This window comes from Strix uralensis, chromosome 16, assembly GCF_047716275.1.
Source record: "Strix uralensis isolate ZFMK-TIS-50842 chromosome 16, bStrUra1, whole genome shotgun sequence".
In the NCBI taxonomy this organism is placed as follows: domain Eukaryota; kingdom Metazoa; phylum Chordata; class Aves; order Strigiformes; family Strigidae; genus Strix; species Strix uralensis.
The window spans coordinates 9,558,357-9,580,683 of NC_133987.1; the positions used below are offsets into that span (position 1 = coordinate 9,558,357).

At 49.2% G+C, this 22,327-nt stretch overlaps 1 long non-coding RNA gene across 1 annotated transcript in view; it reads left to right on the forward strand.

The window, feature by feature from the left end:
• Nucleotides 1-15,520: 15,520 nt before the first annotated feature.
• Nucleotides 15,521-22,327, forward strand: part of LOC141950761 (uncharacterized) — a 93,506-nt gene continuing 86,699 nt past the window's right edge. The window contains exons 1-2 of the long non-coding RNA XR_012631150.1: nt 15,521-15,926; nt 19,881-20,068. This is a non-coding gene — a long non-coding RNA (uncharacterized LOC141950761). The remainder of the gene's footprint in view (nt 15,927-19,880; nt 20,069-22,327) is intronic.

Genomic DNA, 22,327 nt, shown 5'->3' on the forward strand with positions numbered 1-22,327 from the left:
GAACGGTATCTCAGCTTTCACAAGTTAATTGTTTCAGATAGTGTAAATCAGGAACAAAGATCTGTCCTTTCCCTGCCAGCCAGAAAAAAATCCTTAATTTCCCTATAGCTTTCATTTTGCTCAGGATTTTGGAGGAGAAGTGGTCCCATTTAACTCCCAACAGTTCTGGACCTTTTGGTTCCTCTGGCATGTCTGCCTGCTGCATACTGATCAAACAAGATGCTGGGTATGAGAACAAGGAAGGACTTAGGCTGTAGAAAGTCTTCTGGAAGTCTTTAAAATACCAAATTCCGTGTGTGTTTATCCAATTTGGATGCATCTATACGTACCACAGTGTTGGTGTCTATCCCACAAGTTGGGTTTCTGTGCTGAACAACTCTTTGGGCCAGAGAGGGAAGCATCTGGCCAGCATGAACCACAGTGGTCCAGACTCAGACATTTTGTCCAGCTGAGCATCTTCTTCTTGATGGGTTCCTCAGCTGCTGACTTGCACGAGTTACTGGAGTTGGGTTTTGCACCTTGATTGCCTATAAAGCACTGATATAATCTCTGGAGGATATACATAGAGGTGTCCTGCCACAAATCCCTCAGAAGCAGGGAGGTGGGTTCGCCCCTGCTAGAGGACTGATGCACCTGAATCTGGCTGCAGGGAGGGAGGATTTTCAAATGCTCTGCAGAGTGAGAATATCCCAATCCCTTACTTTGAATTCGCTCATAAACAGTGATGAAGTCCATGCTGAAACACTGAGTCAGAGAGCAGAAGGTGTGCTCTGCTAAAGGGGCATCACCCATACCACAGATCAAGGGACAAAGAATCCTGGAACACAGAGTTCTAATAAGTCCAATGTTTCTTTATTTTGACACTGTTTGTGTAAAAAAATAAAAAAGAAAAAATTTTAAAAAACAAGAAATCAAAAGCTGAAACGTCATGAGGAATAACAGCGAAAGGCCTGTTGTGCACAGGGGTAGGGTTTTAATGGACTTTCTGAGCAAAATCTGGCCTGTGTATTTGGTCCAGGGCTGAAAATGGTGTCACGGCTAGTCAATGAGATACTTGGCTGATGAAATCCACCCCATTATGGAAGCTGAGGTTTAACCTTCTGCACAACTTCACAGCTATTTTAAGGGAGATGGGGAGGCAGGCAGCCCTGCACTGCACTCTGCATCATTGCACATGCCCTCCTCCATTTGCTGATGGCTTCTACCCTCCTTCGTGTCCAGCTCGTGTCCTGGAGACTCACCCTTCTGCTTAGGTAGAGTCAGTGCAGGACACGGTTCCTTTCTCCACTGTTACGATGGCAGACCTCAAGCAGGTCTTTCAGAGAGGTGGGCCAATGCGTTTGGATATGCCTACCGGAAAAGGATACCTAAACCTTGTGCATCCATCAGTGACAGTGATGAGAGAAAAGCCCTACTGCTTCCAGCTGCTGCTACCTATGGACAGACTTCCCCACTCCTCTCCACCCCCTGGGCACTGTGTCCCATCCACCGGTGAGTACCTCCTTCCCAAGGCAGGGAGAACTGGGGATGTGTCATGTCTGCCAGGTACAGTGTGAGGCTGCTATGAAAAGCTGAGAGGCCTCAGAAGGGCCCTTGGGAAGTCGAGGATTAATCCAGTTTCCTTATGGCTCCAGGACTTCCCGCTGCAGAACACAGATGGACTTCGGTTTTGCTCTCTGAAATGAGGTGGTTCCTCCTCCTGAGCAGAAAGAGGGAATGATTTCCAAAGGCAGCAAGCCCAAAGTCCGTTCACTTGGGTCTTCCCCAGAATAGAACTGAGTGCTGGAGGTGGGATGATTCACTCTCCAAGCCACACCGCTGGTTTTTCTCCAGGAGATGGAAGGAAGCTGGGTGCTGGTAGCCGGGAGGCAAAGCTGCAGCTGGCCACGCCGGCTCTGAACAGCGAGGGCAATTAGAGATCAGAAGAGCTGGGGTGGCTTCGTCACATTTCCCTGCTGCCGTTCTGGAGGTGATAATATAATTCATATCAGAAGAGTTAGTGGGCTGAAAATGAATTGGAGAAATCAATCCAGAGGGTATAAATGAATTAGCATGTAAATGAGGACACTTGCTCTACATAGTTTAATATTGCCTGCAGCTGTAAATAATTCCAGGGATGGAATCAAAAGCCGCAAACAACTTCATTTTTGTGCTCCTCCCCCGTCCGGGAGCACCTGCAGCTACGACCGACCCACCCTTGCAGAATCATCGCATTGCAAGGGAATTAAAGGAGATGAGATGTATATACATTTATTTTTTTTCTTGATTGGCCATTATTTACAAGGCTGCTGCTCCTGGTTTCGTGCACCAAGTCGCTGTTTGTGATGCACATGGCAGTCCGAGCGGCAGGGAAGGGGGAGGCGGGGTACTGGCTTGCAGTGAGATCTCGTGCAGCGTATCACGAGCCATCCTGGTCACCCTGTGGTGGGTTGACATGTGTGTGAAATAGCAATTTCTCACCAAGACCTGCAGCATGAAAGGCCTTGATTGGGGTGGAGGAGTTACCCCTGAGGTGTCTGTGGGTGGGAGAGGTGGGTGCTTAGAGAGCAGGAGCCAGCCAGGGGGAGCAACTGCTTAAATAAAAGGGTGCTTGGAGCTATCTGGAGAGATGGCCTTTCCAGGAGAGATGGAAAACCATCTAGGAACACAGTGAGACTTTGGGTGCTGTGCGCAGTTTGGAAAACTAGAAGAGGTGCAGAGACAGGTCGTTAGAGTGGGGAAGGTGTTGGAAAGCCCCTTTATGAGAAGTGACTAAACAAGCACGGCTTATTTAGCCTAAAAAAATGAAGGTGGAGAGGAGATGTGATTGCACGGGCAGATAAACACAAGGGAGGGAGAGAAGCTAGTTAAGCTAAAGGCCAATGTTGATACTAGAACATGCAGGTACAAACTAGTCATGAATAAATTTCAGAGGGAAATGAGATAGAAGTGTCTAAGTGCCAGAGCAGAGACTACGGACAAGCACTGGAGAGTCCACACAATCAGGCTGCTCTTGCACTGGCGTTTGACTGTAAAATAGGATTATAGGAGCAGGTCCCTTGTGATCAGGCAACTGCGTTTTGTGATCCAGGAAGTCCTGCCTGTTGCCAAAAGCCCCTTTAATATTCTGGCAGGGGAAGGATGCAGATCTGAGGAGGGCATATGTCTCGTTGAGTGACTCCTAGAATGGTTGTTGAGAGCTCTTGGAGTGGTGCTGATGACAGAAGGTTAAAGATGATCCTCAACAGTCTTTTATCAGTGCTTCCCTCTTGTTTTTGACACTGACAGATCACTGAGTTGCCTCTTTCATCAGGTTGGAGTTTCAGGTTCTGCACTAACTAGATCTCCCAGGTGGACTGGAAACACTGATTAAGATGGATAGAGTGAAAGCAAGTCCATTAAATTGTTAATAAAGAATATTACACACATACCTTAATCTGCAGCTAGCCTGACACTTTATAAAAGTACATTAGGATATAATCCAATTGAAGCCACAATATCGAGAACATCTTATCTCATCACAAATTGAAATTATATCATATTCCTCATTTCTTAAATTAAAAAGCTAAAACCTTTTAGTTTGCTCTCATATGCTTGTGTAAAACTTAATCAGTGGTTTTAACAACATTATTTTTCAATATGGGCCATTTCTGCACTCATTTATTTACAAGAGAGAACTTCCTGGTAGGAGAAGTGATTCAATTTGCAGGAGGATACATCAAGCACTTAAGGATTTTGTAGGGATTGATTGATTATTTATCGTGTTATCTTGCCTGGAGACGCCTGATATGCCTGTGCTTTTGCTATCTCTCCTTCCACCTGATGCTCTTCCTTTGCGTCTCACTCCCCTCCAGTGCTAAGGGCGCTCTTCCCGCACACGTTTGCCCGCACGAGTGTGTTGGAGGAAAAGAGGGTCAGGGAAGGCAAGGCTGAGGCTCTCTCTGTTGGGATGAAGATGCTGGACTGGGCAGATATGAGAGATTCATTTCACCGGAAGATAGCACCGAGGTAAGAGAGGTTAAAGGGTGGTTTGAAATTCTGCTGGATTTTAACCACAGGCTGCTGTGCTGCTCAGCCATAGATCTCCACGTGTGTCAAATAATGTCCTCCCTCACAGAGGAAGGAATTGGGGTCCAGAGAGGCTGTATGGTTTGCTGGAACTGCCCCCAGGAGCAGAAAACAGCCCTGAAGTACTATCAGCCCTGGTTAGTAGCTGGTCACCTCAGGCCACGCATGCCAGGGTAGCTGTAAACACCTTGAAGTTGCCCAGCGAAGTGCTGGATGATGTCAGGGCACCTCCACGGGACAATGCTTCCACTCAGCTGAGCTGTCCCGGTGATGCACTGCCAATGGCTAGTCCAGGGTTCTTTGCAAAACCACCATTGTCCCTACGTTTGTGATGAATCTGGTGACTCAGCAAGGCTGGACTTGGGGTGCAGAGAGGAAAGGGCCAACTCTTCAGGCTTAAATGAAACCACTCTTGTAGCAATAGCCTCGCAGGGTCGGAGATGCTAATTGTCTCCCACTGCCTCGCTGTGGCAGGAGGGTTCGTTAGCGATGGCATGTCTTCCACAGAGGTCTCAAGCCCAAGGCCAAAGGGTAGACATGCAAGGTCTCCATTTCAGGGTGGATGACCCCCAGGAGCCCTGCAAGAGGGCTGTGGCTTGGGCTTCGTCTTGAACATTGGCTGCTCTTTGGTGGTGGGACACGAGTGGGTGAAGCAGGGATTTGGCCCACAGGGGCTCTTGGCCTCACATCCCTGGTGTGGCTTTGGGGCATTGGATATAGGAAGAAAGAGAACTTCTTTTATTTTAAGCAAGAAAACAATGACAGCAGAAACTCCAACCAAACCGTTAATTGTTTGGACCATGGTTGTTTTTCTGTCAGGGGGAGGCACTGGGAACAAGGACATTTGAGGTTTATTCTTTTCACTGCTGCAGATTTTGGCAAATTGCTCTCTCTGCCATAGTTTTCCCTGAGCAGTTTGAGATCAGCTGGGTTTATTCTTTTATGAGTATTGGAGTGCAGGAATTGCTGTCTTCCAGTGAAAATAAATACAAAAATCCTGAAGCACGACTCCAAAGAGAGACGAGCCTGCGAAAAAACACCATGCTGGAAAGAGAGTACATTTGGTTTGTCTTATTTTTCTTTTGCTTTCTGGGATTTTAGAGTTCCTGTTTTAGGGACTGCACCAAGATGACAAACTAGAGAGGTTTGAAAAATGGAAACATAATCCCCTGACTCCAGGAGCTCAGACTTAAATATCAACAAATATGTCAGGATGCACTTGTGAGTGCTGATGGAGCAGCTGACTCGGCGAGTGTGGAGGTGAACAACTCCAGAGCCCCACAGAGCCCCACGGTCCTGATTTGCTGAACCCAGCGGAATAAATTCCTGTGTAGGATGATCCATGTGCATGGGCCCCCACAGGATCAGGGCCAACATTTGCGAAGTGCTGTGAGATGCTTGGATGAAAGGAACTACAGAAGCGCAAAGTATTACTTTTTCATGATTACTGCAATTGCTATCCTTGGGGCTGTCCAAATGTTGTTGTTCCAAGTGAAAATATAAAACCCTTTTGGCACGTTTCTTTTTTGCGTTGTGATAAATAGAAATGCAGGAGGAGAAAAAAAAAAATCTCCTCCTAATAGTGAGAGAAGGAAAGCAGTCCCTGTGCAATTTGTTACACATCTCATATGTCTCTGACTGCTAGCTGTAGAGATATTTAGAGGGAGTATTTAGCCAACCCAGTGCACAGCCTCTGGAGTACTGGCTTCTGCTTTGGTCCATGCTTGGTTGAACCTTTACAGAAGCTTTATGGTTTTTCAACACAGCATTTCAGGAGAGGCTTTGATTCTGGAGGATGCCAACTGCACCGAGTGGGGCTAAGATGATTAATCAAATTATTTGAAGGGCGTTCGCCAGAACTGGGAAGTGACCAGTCTCTGTCCTAATCTCCGGATTGAGATGTCAAGCCGGTCTCCAGCTCAGAGCACTGAGCTCGCCAGGAGGCAGAGGGTGGAAAGAAATCTCCGGCAGCAAACAGCCTGGCAGGGCTGCCCATGGCAGGGAGGGAGGTTGGCCATCAGAGGCTGTAGGGTGGTGCTGCTGGGTGAGGCTGTGGGGGCTTTTCACATCAGGATGGCCAGACAAAGCTCCTCCAGTTCCTCCAGAGCAGGAATAAGGTGATGGTTGTGTCTCAAGCTGCCTTTCTCCCACCAGGCTGCGGGTAGGGAGGGGGAGTGGCCGGGATGTGCTGTGCTTGTGCAGCTCCCAACCAGCCACGGGTTATGGGCTCCTTTGCTCCCGCCCTGATTTTAGTTCTTTGCCGAGCAGGATGGAAGAACATGTGGCCTGGCATGGAAGAGACACAAGCATAAAATCGTTTTGAACTTGATGCCACTGTCAGGTGGAGGGGCTGGGACTTTGGTTGAAGTTTTGTAGGGGATGACTTAGGGTGGACAGCGTGGGATTGTGCTGACAATGCTGGCAGAGGTCTCTGCAAGACAAGAAATGCAGTGGGGAGCAGGGACTCGACTCCAACAATGTGCTTTTCGGGGACCAGAGGGATCTGTTGCCCATCTGCTTTTGCTTTCAGTAAGAGTTTGGATTTATCCACAGTTAAAGATGAAGCCAGGGCACCCGAGAAGGAGAAGGCACGTGCTGCAGCACCGCAGCCAGGGCTGGGTTAAGAGGGAAACCACCCACATGGGACATGCGACCCCCTTTGCAGCATGAGCTGACAGTGCCTGGCATCCTCACTATCTGCCCTCCCTGGCACGTTCAATACCACTTTCCTGTCTACCACTCAATTCTTCCTCGGCACCTCTCGCTATCTCTCCACTTCCTTCCAGCCCCAAACTGGGGGGCACTTGCCCTTGGCCGGAGCAGGGCTGGGGCTGTGCATTTGCAGAGCCCCCGCTCGCCATCTGCACGGTGCAGTGCTGGCGGACGCTGGCTCCCAGCCAGGCCACGGCGGGTCGAGCTGCCAGCAGCCCCCAGCCGCTTCGCCGGGTGCCCGGAGCCCAGTGCCCATGGCACCACAGTCACGTGTGGCCATCAGCTGATGGGGAGGATGACTCAGCCGGCAGCTGTCGGGCCCCTAAAATAATGACAAAAACAATTAGCAGTCCAAGCAGTAGCCTCTCCTTAATTATCTCCTCCGAGTTTAATTAACTAGCTAAATTATCAGCAGTAATGTAGGCATTAATTATGTCAAATTACAGTGTAAAAATCACAAAGTGTGGAAAATGTCAATTCAGCTGTGCTCACCTGCCGGGCTGAGACAGCGCCGGTGACAGAGGCTCAGCCTGGCACAGGGGAAGGAGCTGCTCCTCCTCCCTGGGGGATCGGGACCCCGCCACGGCAGCCTCGACGGGACCAGAGGGGACACCGATGCCGATGCTGACAGAAGCCGGTGGCACAGTTTTGGTTGGGAGCCGTTGGGGGCTGCCTGGACGGGTGCAGGAACGGCAATGCAGGAGCATTTTGGCTCTGGCGGAGGGAGGGGAAGGAGCGTGGCTCCCCAAACCAGATGGCTTGGATGCTGAATTATTAAATTATGAATATTAATACAAATCAGACACGGAAGAGGTAATAATTTTGCTGCCCTACAGAAATAATTAACATAATTTTGATAAATTACATGATAAGAGAATCTCAAAATTGAGGTAGATTTATCTTAATTAATATCTTGGACTTGCTCCGAAAGGTAAATTGTTCCACTGGGGACCGTGGAAGGGTGAAGACAGGGCCCCTGGCTCCGTGAGCTGGACCCTTCCCAGGGTTAGTGTGTGTGTGGAGATGGGGCAGCCCCTCCAGGCTACACCCACAGCCCTGGCTCAGCCACATAGGGAGGAGCAATGTTGGGTTATTCCCACCCCCATGGGAACACCAAGTGACTTATTTCAGGTTGCATGGGTCAGTCGGAGAGCAGAGGTTTGAGCTGGCACCTCCAAACTCCCATGTACCCAGTGCCACCCTGGGCTCTGACGAGCACTTTGCCGTGTCTCTCCGTGGAGGCAGCCCTGGCCGTGCACCGAGGTCTGAGCCCACGGGATAAATGGCTTCACCAGAAACTTCAGGTTCCTCTGCTTGGGCACACGTGCATCGTGACACACGTGCCTGTTGTACTCATCCAAGCTGTTGCTGCTGCACGCACACAAGGTTAGTAGCAGCTTCTTGTTTTCACAATTCTTGTTTTCACAATGCAGTAACATGGGTGTCTTCCCTTGTCCATGTCTAGGCAAGGGCTGGGCCTGTGAATAAAACTTCACAGGCTTTCTGTGCTTGCACACACACGTTTTTTTATCCTTCCCTGTGTATCCTTAACACCTTCATCCACACACTGGAGATGAGCACACTGCAGAGGTGGGTGAACGCTCCCTCCCAGGACCTGCGGAGCAGTGTCCGTGCTGCACATCCAGCAACACCACTCCAAGGGACCGGGACAGGGCTGCATCCCAAGCAGACGGAGACACAACAGGTAGGTACAGTGTGTTTGTTTTCTGCGGGTGAACCACCAAGAGCTGTGCATGGCTAAATCAAAGTCAGTGAGGACATCCCAGGGTGGAATTTAGCCTGGAAGGGAAGGGCACATTCAGTTATCAAGTTGATTTGCTTCACCATCCATCATCCTGGTGTTGGGCTGCTTTGCCACTGCCCCATGTTGTTTTCCTTCAGCTTGCGTGACTCCAGAGAAGCTCATGTCCCTCTCCAAGTGTACGTGCAATGAACGGACAGTGTCTTTCCCCTTTGCCAAGCTGTGGTTATTGCCGGGGTCTTTGTCTTCGTGCTGCTGCTGATTATTAGCTCAGCCTGAAAAGGTGCAAATTGCCCGAAAAGGGTGTATGGATGGGGTGTGCAGATTGCTTTATGTTGCATAAAATTTTGCCCTCAAATCCTGGAGTCATCCAGGAAAGTGTAACCTCACACCTTCAGCAGAGGTGCAGCTCAGAGCGGACTCAGAAGCAGTGACTTAACCCCTGAAGCAGTAGACACCCCCCGGGCACAGGAAATGAATATGCTGGTATGGATATGCATATGGAGATCATTGATAGCTTGTGGCACCTAAGCTGCAACTCAAATTACAGGGCTAATTGCAAAATTAAAGGAAATTATGCTTTACTATGACATTTTTGCAATACCGGTTCAAGCAATCTAGGAGAAGACGTTATCTGCACATTAATAGTGTCCATTTAAATGTCCAGAGCAGTAGCTCCACTACAGTTATATCTGTAGCCTAGTTACATTTCAAGTATGTGTCTGCCGAAAAGGCTTATAGCTTGGTTGCTTGATATATTTCTGACACGGGTGAGCAGGAGGAGTGTGAGGAGCAGCCAGAAGAAGCTGTTCTCAGGAGGCTTCAGTCTTGGTCTCGAGAGGTTTTTAGATTCACATCCATGCATTTGCCAGCTTAATTGGCAAAAGCTTTAATTTTTCAGAAGGGTTAGAAATCTTGTTGATCTGTTCCCACTGGCAGGATTTAAAGCCTCAAACACTTTCCTCTTGCAAAGAGCTGTACAGATTTTAACTAATACGGCCCCAGTTAAGCATAATCTCTAAATGGGGAAACAGAGTCACAGGCTGCACGAGTCCCTTAGCCTGGACAGGGAAGTTGCTGGGTCCCTGTCCCATGCTTCATCCAGAAGGCACTGACATCTCTTCCGAGTCTTCCCTGCTCTGCTAATCCCCTGGCCTTGCTGCTGTAAAACCAAGCTGTATTTCATGGATTTTGGCTGGGTAGAAAATGTCGGAAAGAAAATACCCAAAGCCACTGACTGCCATGACACCAAGGCACAGGGTGGAAGCAGAGACGTGGCACAGAGATGTGGCAGCATTGGTGCATCCAGGTGAGACCAGAGATGGTGCCTTGGATAATAAAGGGTATTCCTGGGGCACAATGAGCAGTAGGGCCCAGTATTGGGAATATCATTCATGGAAAATACACAACAGGAGAACCTTTGCCTTACTGGGAGCTTTTAAATACGGACCAAGTGCTGCAGCCACAGGTTAAGCTTTTTTTAAGGAGAATCAATGCTGCTATGGAGCATGTGGGCCAGCATCCACCGCAGTCACCCTGACACCCATTCTCCCCACCCAGCTTGCAGGGTGGCAGAAGAGGGAGGTTTACCTCGGGGTTCCCTCTTGCGCGCACCCCCATCCGATGGTCCCTTTGAACGGAGATGTCGGCAGCCCTGGCCACAAAGAGGGATGTGAAGCCACATGTCTGGATGGTGTTGGGAATCCTGTTAAAACAAGGGCACCCCGCTGAGGGGCACTGAATGTGGCTCCGGGCCACCCGGCACCTCAGCTGGGTCCGGCCGGGGCTTGTCCAGGTTCACCAGCCGCTGGCCACCTGCCACAGCCGGCTGAGCAGCCCTTCCTCGCACGCATACTGATGGGCACCCAGCTCCCGCGGCAGGGCGGGTGCACTTTGGGATTGTATAAACACATATCTAGACATTTTCCTTGCAACAGCAAGTTGGAGCCTGGGCTCTGATGTTGCAGGAATACCCCGTGTACCTCACCCCACACAGCCCCTGGAGTGTTTTTCGGCTGGCGAGCCTCCTGCTGTGTGTAGATATATGCATGCACACACGCATGGACGAGTGGACAGGCACCGATGCCCGCTGCATCCAACGATTCAATTTGAGTCCAGCCTTAACCCCTTCACCGCTGCAGGAGGCATGTCCTGGGGCTCAGTCCCATCGGGAGGAGGGACATGCTGCCAGTGGTACTTTGATGGAGCCGTTGAGATGGGAAGGGTGTGGCTGGCCCTGGGGCTGTGTCTGAGGTAGGGGGTGGAGAAAGGAAACTGAAGCCCAGTGTGATGTAGGGCACAAAGGAGGGATTTTAGGAGGTCTGGGTGGAAGGAGGGTCAGATGAAGAGTGTCGGACCCTCCCCTTCAGGCAGCAAGCCCTGAACTGTAGGAAGAGGGTGAGGAAGGTGGGGAAAACTGAGGCAGGGAAATAGATGGGCACATATGGAGAGGGACAATTGTTGATGTGACTGCCCTGCTTCTGCAGAACAAGGACAGGGTGTGGGGTTGAAGGACATTTGTATGGGGTGAAGGAAGTCAAGCTGAGACAGCAGGAGAGCGCAGGAGCCACCCCTATGCCTGCACGCACACGGGTGTGAGCAGGACCTTCCCACCTGGGAGAACACATTCATGATGCGGAACTGGTGGAAACCTCATCCTTTCCCTCCTCCCGCAACCTTTCCTCTGCTGGGGCTGAAGGTGGGGAGTCTGGCTCTGCTTCTGCCTTTTGTGGTTGCTATTTCCACTTTGTTTCAGGTTTCGCCTCTGTTGGGACTTTGGGCCTTCCCGTTCCCCAGTAATTATATAATTACTTCACAACATGCTGCAGGAATAGTCGGGGAGACGGCTACAGCTAGCACAACAATGGTGACAAGTAAAACATTAATTTCTGGAGTTCTTTTAATTAATTCATCAGGAATCGTGCTGTGCGGGATGATTACGTTAAAGTGTTTAATTACAAATTTATATGTAATGATGCACTTTAATTACTTTGGACTGGTACAATATTATTGGGCCCTTTTCCCAAGATTCCTGGCACTGGGTTTGGGCTGCACATAAGCAATGCCATGGATGCTTGTGCCTCTAAATTATTTACATGGCATGGGAGAAATCCGGTCCTGATTGATGAGAGCAAATTCTCCCCTTAGCTGAATGGGAGTGAGGGCCGTGGGGAATCCAGAGAAGGAAGGTCAGCGTGGCATGTGTGTGTCAGGCAGAACATCAGGGCATTTTTTGTTGGAAGAATCGAGGTTAATCTGGTGGAAACTGAAGTGATAGAGAGCCAGGCACAATAAATATTTATCAAAGGGACCAGTGTGGGGATTCTGGTTCACCAATGCAGATATGTCCCGGATGGATCTCACGAAGCAGCATGAAATGCTGCTGCAAACAGCCCTCGCCAAGTGTGTAGGGTGGTTTTCTCCAGCTTCGCTTGTTTTGCTTGTCCCACTTTCCTTTGTCTTGCCTGTCTTTGTGTGCACATGTGTGTGTGTGCATGCACGTTCATTTTCTTTCCCTTTAGGCTCTCATTCCCCCCTCGTCCCATCTCTATTTGCCTCCGTGCATGGGGAGCATCTGTCATTCTTCTTTCTCCTTTGTCAGCATCCTCCTGGGCTAGATGGAGCCCAGAGGGGCAGCCACGCTGTTAGAAAGGCCTGTGAGCTACAGTGCTTCAAGTTAAGTTTGAGGTTGGCCTGGCTTCAAGGTGCTCTACATGCAAAATAACTACTTATGTAGTGCAGATACATGTGTGTGTGTGTGTATATTTATATATATATATTTATAGTTGTGCTGCACAGAGTAATCTGTAGGGCAGGCACTGCCTTGCTGTCATGGATTTGCAGTGTCTGGCACACAGGGGTCTGGCAAAACCCGTTTTGTTTTGCTTGAGTTTGGCGAGCAGGATCTGGCAAGGAAGAAATCAGACAATTTCCTCTTCAAGAGAGAGGGAAATAGAAACCAGCTTTGGGTACGTTACACTGATGGACACTGGCAGATGCACCGGTGAGGTTGGGTGTAGTGTTGCCGACACTTCTCTTGCAGTGGGTTTGTGTCAGTATAATTGCAACCAGAATTTGCTATCAAATAGCAGCAAATGGACCCTGTGAGATGCTCTGTGCCACTGCAGCCGGGACTTTGCATGTTTATTTCTTGTGCAGTTGCACAGATGATGCACTGCTTTGTCTAGGACTGCAGGGTCCTGAGGTCCAAGCCTTTTAGTTGAGTCACTTGTCTTTGAACACACAAAAAAATGTCCCTTGCAGTAGCTGATATCACACCGTCTCTTTGTGTGGGTGCAAGTTGTTTTTATTGGCGAACTGGTTTCCAGTGGACCTGGCTAGGAAGAAATGGGAGTTTTCCTGGGAGATGGCAGAAGTGCTGGGGCAGAGGCAGATGATGGTTGCCCTCATGGCCAGCACCTGTTGCCTGCACCCTGGAGCACCACAGCTCAACGGCTGCTTTGCTGCAGTTGAATTAAGCTTCAGACCTCTCTGGTAGGTGCTGCAGCCATCTCATCTCCTCCGTGCAGACAGACAGAGCAAGTTTCAGAGCTTTGCCTCACTGCTGGGCCCTGGCAGGACAGTAGGGGAGAGCAACTTCAGTGATTTCATCTCCTGGGGATCTCAGCAGGGAGACTGTGTTGACTTTTCCTTCACTAATTTTCCTTAGAGCTTTGCAAATCTTTATTGATTCGTAGCTATTTTTTTCATCCCCTTTTCTAGTCTTCATCTCTCCTGCCTCTTCCCACCTTGCCTTGACCCCTCTTGAGCTGCTCCACTATCCTATTTCATCACAACAGTCCTGTACAGTGAGTTTATTCTCCCTTGCTGTGTCAACCTGCCCAGGTTTGGACAGGTAATGCTGAGGAGCTGCCATGGGAGGACGAAGGTCAGGACATGGACCAGAAGCAGCCAACAGCAGAACAGAAGGGGATTTAACAGAGGGGACCAGACCCTCATCTGCTCAGCTTTGGACCCAGAACACCTCCTCACTTGCAGAAATGGAGTAAAAATTAATCTTTTGGTAATCTCTGGGTGGCTGCTGCCTGGAGGCAGATGACTCCCAGTGACAACCCCAGGAATATTAGTTGCAATTTGGTCTACAGCCATGGAAACCTTCATGAGGAAAGAACAAAACAGCTCCTGTGGGGCTTAGATGGGCAGGAAAGCTCATTGCCAGGCTGACTGGGCATGAAACTTAAATGGAGAAGGGTACAGGCTCACTGGGTCCCACCTGAAGTGCTTGGTGTTCATCTGCTGGATCATCAGATCATTGATGTGTGCAAAAATGAGGTGTTGTAAGGAGCTGGTCCCTGCAAGGTTCCCCAGGTGAGACCTCACAGCCAACACTGTCCGTGCTCATGATGTCAGCTGGGTGCAGCTCCTGGGGATGTTCATTATCTTCCGAAAGGTGTCAGGGCTGTTACAAAAGGCAGTATAGCTCTTTCTCATGAGCAGGGATGGTAGAGGGGTTCAGATGCCCTCCTGGCAGAGAAGACAGTGCCTGGTCCAGCTGACACAAACCTGCAGCACAGGGAGGCTGTAATGGCATCAGCGGGTCATTTCCTACTATCAGTTATGGATCCAGATTTGCAATCCAAGTCTTTCTCTGAGCTCCTGGCCGTTGCCACGCAGTGAAGATGGAAAGGAGCATGATGACTGTATCCTCCAAGAAGATGTAACACAAGGCACATGGAATAAACCCTTGCAGTGTGGGGTGCCCACCCTGGGCAAGCAGCAGGACAACAACTGCTGAGAGAGGTCCTAGTGAAGCGAGGCTGTTCATGTGGGCTTCATGTGGGTAAGCAAGTTGGAAAGAGTCCTGCCAGGAGCCAAAATATGCATTGCTCTGCTGACTCACAACAGCTGCTGCTCCTGTTGCTGCTATAACTGAGGTGAAGGGGGGAAAACCCTTTTTTTCCATGGGAAAACAGGGTGTTTGCAAGTCCAGCTCATTCTAGAAAGTTTGTCTCCTGCATACACCCTTCTGTGATGGTCAGGCTTTGCAGAGGCTGTCCCAGCAGATGGAAATGGTCCCTCTGCTGTACACAGAGGGGAGCGAAGCACTTCTTCCCCACAGGCTTCCTGTGCCCCTTTCCTTTACAACTCTGTTCATAGGATGCAACTGCATTTTGGTGGGAAGCTGGGAGGGCCGGACATCTCAGTGAGTGCAGAAGTGTTTCTTGCCACAGCTCAGGTGTTTCCAAGCCAGAGCTGGTCACAGCATTCGGCGTTGCATGTGCTGGGTCATGGCAGTCTTCAGTGGGGAGGGTTTTGCAAGCAATGGCAGAAGCAGAGCTTTCCTGGAGGGTGGATGGGAGATGAGGGGCTGCGATCAAGGTACAGAAAAAATGTGTGAACATCACAAAGAGCAAACCAAATGGACAGATATTCATCTTGAAATCCTAGAGTGGGATGTATCCTGCACGTGTTTGTGGTAGCTGTAGACTCTGCATGATGGAGTTTGTTAGACTGCCATGCAGGCTTTGGATGTACCTTTTTCTTTTTTTATTCACTTTGACATTGGTCCAGACATCCAGAAATGACGACACTTACTGTGGGAGGAGGAGACAGGGTGCTGCACAAATACACCCTCTCCCAGGTGCGCCGTGCTGGTCAGAGGCACAGGGCAGCTTTCCAGGGCAGACCCCTCTAGCTGAGAGATTCATTCTGCCATAAATGATTCCCATTTGTGGCTTTTCTCCTGCCTGCATTGAGTTGGTTCAGGCGCTGGAAGCAGAGACTGCTGCCTTGCCACGATGTGTTGTTGAAGCCCCACGCGTTGCGCAGGAGGAGGGTTCCCTGTGGTGCTGAGGAGCCTCCTGGTGCCATCTTCCCACTGCCTGATGCTGGAGGGGCTGGGAGGCTCCTGGGGATCCATGGGGAAGATGCTTGAGCTGTTTGAATGCAGCTGACAGTTGCCAAAGGCTCCTCTTTGCATGGAGTCAGGCTTCCAGCAAGAAACCCCTCTTACGCCCTCAGTCCCTTCTCCGAGCCCTGTCCCCAGCGGCGTTGTGGCACCTCGGCCACACCGAGTGTGGCTGGCACCGTCCGTCCATCCGTCCGGGCTGCCGGCGCGGGGAACGGCTCCTCGGGCGGCAGGCCTGCCAAGGCCAGATGGTGTTTGCGAGCGGCGCCAGGTCCCAGCTGAGCGCTGCCCGGCGAGACGCGCACAGAAGCTGCCACCGCAGCCGGCGCTGCCAAACCCGCGGCATATGCTGCGCTCTGCCCTACACCTGCCGATGGGCAGCCTCCGTGCACCGCTCGCGTGGCGCCGGCGTGAAGGAAGGAGGAAAAGCGGCAGCCCCATCTGGAAGGAATTTAGCAGATAAACAAGGGCGGCGAAACCCGAAAATGAAAGAATCAAAAAAAAGAAGATGGCGCAGGGGGAGACGCAACCACCCCGGTAAGGTCGTGGGATGGAGTGGGCAAGGGCTGAGTGGCACCCGGGGTGGCGGTGCATGGGCACAGGGTGGCCGAGACACAATCCCCTTTGCACAGGGACCCCCCCATTTGCACCAGGATCCCCCTTTCCCTCTGCATAGCCCAGGGCCAGCTGCCCTGCCACATCCCCACCAGCCCCAGCAAAAGGTGCTGGGAAACTGCTGGGGGATATTTAACTTCTCGTTCTCAGGAGCAAACCACAAATGATCATGAGCAAAATTGATGGGAGAATATACTTTTTGCCTACTTTGAATTTACTTTGGTAAACTGTACACACTCGGGGCTTGGGTCTATAATTTATTGAAAGGAACCAGACTGGAAACCAGCTTCATACTGTGAGTAATTTCTAGCATCGCTGTAATCTATCACCGGGAGACAGGGCACTTTGTTTCTCTGAAAAATTATTTTTATAGTTGGCTTAGTAACAACAACAATTATTATTATTAATATTAATAACTACTTGTGTAAGGCCTTTCATGCGTGGTTTAGAAAGCATTTTGCACATGGGTCAATAGGCGTTAGCTGCATCTCACAGGAAAGGAAACTGAGGCACAGATTTGCCCACTGCCTTGCTTAGACTCACCCTGGCGTGCAGCATCCTCACTCCCAAAATACAACAGCCTGGGCCACTGGATGCTGCTGTCCTTTGTGTATTTCTAAAATATTTGAGGGTTTAGTAGTGATGAAGGAGCAGATCAGGAAATTATTGTCCTTAAAATCTGGGTCTACTTGGGTTCAAAAAATTGTTAAGAAAACTCCAGAAAGAAATAACCCTTGCCATGCTGTGGGGGCTAGAGCTGATGTGCAGGTTGTCCCCCCATGCTCCAGCTCATTCCCTGGAAGACCACAGCAACAAGCGCAACATCTCAGCTCGGAAATAGCAACTTGAACTTTTCCTTCACTTAGTTTTAATGTAAGGGAAGTAGAAAATCTTAAAAGCCTTTGATTTCCCCCAGACCTGCTCCCCAGTGCCTGGCCTGTGCCCCTAAGACCACTGTCTGGATCGTGAAGGGCAACCGCCTGGATGCGAAAAGCAGGACCCGTCCTCAGCTGCAACAGTGCCAGGGCTGAGATCCACGGGATGCCCTTCCTTAACTCACCAGCTTGGCTTATTAAATAACGTGGTGCCATTTCACAGGGATCTCCCCAGTCCCACTTTCAAGAGTGGAAAATGCCATTTCTGGGTAGAGACAACAAAGACCTACTGCTGAAAATGCACCGTGTGCTGGAGATGGGGGGAGAGCCCTTAGCCCGGCTCCTGGGGCAGTCGGACATGGATGGGAACACCTCAACATCACCCTCTCTCCCCCTCTCTGCTGCTTAGGCCACATCCAAACTAAACGTGGTTGTTCTGGACACGTGAACTTACTGTAATTTAGAGAGTAAAACTACTCCAGGTGGAAATTGCATTCTTCTGTGGAAGTGGTGTAAACTTTCTATCCATACATCATTCAAGACACTATTTTATCTGTAATGAGAGAGCTCTTTGGCTGAACTTTATCCCTGTCTCTTTTCACTTCTGGCTTTCTAGCAAGAATAATAATATTTAACATTTAGGGAGCACTTTACATCTTCCAAGTCCATTTGCACATATTAACTAATGAAGCCTTGGGCCACTCCCATGAGATGGAGGGGCACAGCAGCGTTATCTGCATTTGCAGGTGGAAAATTCAAGGCAGGAGAGGAGGTAGGGCAGGATCAGGACTGGAGCCTGGACTTCCTGCCCAGCCTCAGGCAGCATCCTTCAGTGCCTCACTGTGGCCCACCATCTCTGGGTTCACTTGCAAAATGTTCACCTCCAGTAAGAAAAGTGGGTTAAAAAAAAAAAATCAGGAAAAAAAAAAATTTCCTCTATTAGGAATTTTATGACTTTTTTTGCCATTTTTTCTTTATTTCTTTAATGCAATGAAAAATGTTCAGAGCAGAGCCATGTTCCTTAATCCTGTACAGCAGTAATATAATCTGCATTTGTTCAGAGCCATTCAACCTGAATCATCCCTGAGCACTGAAGCTGACACACAAGCAACGCATGGCGATAAATCCACCCACCACCTTGACGTAGGCACTTCCAGTTAGAACCACGAGACAGCCCAGACACAGGTGGGGCAGGGTGAGGGCATTTGTTCCTTTACCCAAGAGCACAGTGAACTGCAGCCTTTTCAGAAGATGCCCGTTTCTGCTTAGTTTGCTGTGCCAGAGGCAGATGTGTAGGAGTTACTGTGCAGGTACTTGAGCCCCGGATGTATTTTGCCTGTGCTGTCCATCCATCCAGTGTTTCTGGACATTGGCAGTTCCAGCAGGGTCCTGCAACATCTGCGTACCCCTGAAAAAATCCCCTTTTCCACCTGGAGAAAAATTCCAGGAAGGTGCGTTGGAAGAGACACGGCGTGTGGCGGTGGTAGTTAATTATCCAGTATCCCGGCGGGACTGAGCTGTCACCGTCACCGTTAACGCTGGAGAAGCAGAGCCATGAGGAGGGCAGCGCCACGGTCCCGCTCACACGCAACGCCAGGCATCAGATGGAAAAGCGAAGTGCTTACGCTGCCAGAGCCATCATCTCTGTCTGCAGAAGTTAGAGAGGAGGGCAGGCAGGAGCTTGGGGAAATTCGGGGTGCACATAACATTTTTTTTCCCCAGTTTTCTCCTGTTTCCCAGGACTTTCGAGGGTTTTGCTCCATGGCCGGTGAGGAAGCCAACAGATGGCACTGTGCTGTTTCTGGAGGAGCCCAGCCTTGCTGGAGGCCACACACGGGATGCCCGAATTCTGAAAAAGCATTGCACTTCAGGGAAGTTTCTCCTCGTGCAAAGGCAGAGGCAAAATCTCCCCGTGGCCCTTCCTTCATCCTGAGCTGCTGCTGCTTTGGCCAAAGGCACAATGCAAAGTGGATATGTTTGTACACAACCTCGGGACGTTATCTGTTAACAGGAAAAAGAATGAAAACCATCCTGCAAACCGGGCAAATGTTAGAAAAGCTTAAATTCCCATCAGGAACATTTTTCTCCATGCACCCTCTGTGGCAGACACGGACAGATCGGACCCCCCAGGTGCTGTGCCAGTGCCTGGCTGAGGAAATCAACGGTGGGGAGCTGATTATTTTGGCAGGAGGCGCAGGGCTCCATGGGAGCGTGGCTGGGTTGGCCAGTGGCCCTCATCTGGAGTTTGACTTTAGCCCCGGGTGCTCCTGCTGCTTGGGATCGGTGGAGCAGAGGTGAGGGGTGGGGTGATGCTGGGGGTGGTTCCCAGCAATATAACCCTGCCTGTTCTTTTCATCAAGCCTCCCGTGTGCAAGAGTGCCCTTCATTTTACATGTCCACAGGTTTGCACTTGCTGGTCTGGAGCAGAGACACACCTTCACAGCTCGAACCGTAGGTTTGTGCCTCGTAGCAGGGTTTTGTGGGTGGTTTGGGGTGAGTTAACCCCACCACTCAAAACGTGCCTGTTTTCTGAGTTGAAACTCTAACTCCTTTCCAGTCCAGTATTGCAAAGTCCTGTGGAGCTTCCTCTCCAGTGTTCCCAGTTCTACCTGGTGGGTATTACTGTCATCACTGATGTGGTGGTCTCCCTTGTTTCCAGTTCTTTAACAAGCTTGCATGCCCTGAGATCTTTTCTCCCTCCTGTAATGGTATCACATTCTCCATTCAACAGCAAATACTGTTCGCTGGGCTCCAAACCGAGCACTGGGAGCTGCTCTTACCTGGTAGCTACATCTGAACAGGCTTAGCTGTCAAGGTGGGGGAAACTCAGAAACATGGCCCGATTTTCTTGCCTTAAGCTGCAAGACCTTTTCTAGCAAGTGGGGCCAGCAGTGATTGCACAGCACAGCTCCACACCCTGCGGTGCTGTCTCTCTGCCTTGCCTTCCTACAATTTGCCATTGCTCTTTTTCCTCCCTCCCTCTTCTAAAAACCTTCTCAAGGTCCAATCCAGCAGAGGTATGCAGCGTTTGCCGCCAGGTCCTGAGCATCGCCATCTCCTGCCGAGCCCCTGCGGACTCTCTGAGGATGTGCTCAGCATCGCCGCTGCGCCCAGCCGCCCCCCGCACACGGCTGCCTTGACCCTGCTGCCATCCAATGCCGCCTTTCAAATTGCTGAAGTCAAATTAGGGTAAGTAGTTATATTAGGCTGACCTATGCCTTGTCAATCTTTACATCATTCAAAGGCAATTTATCCTATTCATTCATAACAAGAGGCTATTGATTGAATAATGTCTGTTATTAGCATTTGGATAGATTTTGCTCTGTTTTATTTTATTATTATTTTTGTTGGTTAGCTTAAACCTGCTTCTGTTTTGCCCTACTGTAACTGCCACTGCAATTACAGTAAAAAGTATGAGCAGATACTTGATTAAGCCTTGCAGAGATTATTACAAAGCAAGGCCTCTTTCCAAATGCACATATTTCAGAAGAAATAGCATAAAGAAGCATGCACGTGTGAATTCCTAGAATCTGCAAGCACAATTTATCCTTGCAGGTCAATAGCTCATATTGTCTGCTCTGCCAAATTGTTCAAACATATATAATGCTCTCAAAACATTGCTTAATTAGATTCTAGAGAACATTGACACACAAACAAAAGATATTAATATCAAGGATTTCAGCATCAAATGTAGTTTACACAGATCAAAGAACATTTTTGGTGCAAAGAGGTTATGAATGTGACAGGTTGTTACTCCACAAGTGAACAATATGACAAGAGGGGGAAGCAGTGATCAGAGAGTGGAGCACAAAGAGGAACGAGTACGGACTCGTGAGGGATATGTGGAAGATAAAGCTGCAGAAACAGAGGAAAAGGAAGATTACTAGAGAGGCAGGAAAAACACCTTACAGAAAACAGTGACACACTCTATGGCAATACCCCCTAAAATGGACACAGAGCTTTTTGGGGGTATAGAGTTGTGAATTGCTGCTGTGGAGTAGGATAAGACTTGTTCTCTTTCATAGGGATGGCATATTAAGAGCAAGATCCAAAACTTGAAAATGTGTAGGCAAAATCTTCCTTGCAATTAACAGCTAAAGTCTGAATGGAGACTTGGTCCTTAGCTGAGAGGCTTTTGTTGCTTAGCCATTTGATGTGGTCTCTGTTCCTTGAAACTGTGATGAGGCAGGAAAGATGTGAAGGGCATGTGGAGATGAGCTGGAAGAGTCGTGAAGTGACAGGTCAAAGCCAGAGGTGGGTTGTCAGAAGACGCGCAGTCCTAGCCAAGCCTGGGATCTTGCAGGGCAGTAAGATGGGAAAGGGGACAAATATAGTTAACAATTGTCTGTCCTGCGTTTCACAAATGCTACTGAGAACAAGTGATATATCTGCATATGCCTGGTGTGAGGGAGATTGATGGTCTCCTTGGGATGTAGATGTCCTGTCCCCATCACCATGAAATAGCTACTGGGTCTGGGAGCAGCTTTGTGGAGCCTCAGTGATCCTGGGACAAGCAGAACTGTCCAAACCTGCAGCCTGAGCTAAGAAAATTTTCAGTCCGGACCATGGGATCTTAATTCAACTTATCCACAGCCCCTGGAACAGAAAATTACTAGCTGGTGGCTACCTAAAACAGAAGCAACATGGGAAATGGATGTAAGTGTAGGCCCAAAGTAACAGGCCAGGAAAACAAGCAAACAGCTAAAAGAACAAGCCAAGGGGAAGTCAATAAAATTGACTTAAAATACATATGAATGAAAAAAATTAATAAGCCAAAGCTGTATTTAATGTCAATATTGTTGTAGCAGTCTGAGAAATCATGAATAAATAAAAGCAGATGGTGGATTGATCATACAACACCAAGAAAGGCACTTGTGAAGAATATTTTCTTCTCAAGGCACACAGACTCATATGTGTGTTTCTCATTTGCTTTAATGGGAGTCATGTTTGCAAACTCCTGTGTATTGAGACACAGGTAAACCTCAGTGGTTAAGGCTTGTTTTGACACAATTATCTCCTTTTTCTCCTGGAAAGTATTAACTTCTGTTTCAAAAGTGTTCCACCTGCATATTACGCTATATATCACAGCAACCTGCCAAATCCACTGTAAATTATTCAAAAATATGCTGACAAATCAAGGACTAGCATTTTAAAGTGTGGGTAATTTGCAGCATTATTGAAGAGCACCCTCTCCCTTCAACTTTTCCCCACAAGCACAAAAAGCAAACTGTCCCTGTCATTTCTGTCAAGGGAAGGATTATCCTCATCCAAATGCTGCTGAGCTGCTGGGACCTGCACCTTGGTCCTGAGAGATGCTGAGTGCTCTCAAAACCAACCACATTGAAGAAGCTCAGCGTCTTGCCCAACTTTACATCTATTGATTTTTCTATGTGGATAGTGCATCGTAAAATCCCATTTAAAAAATGGGGAAGAAAGGAAGCTGCATCG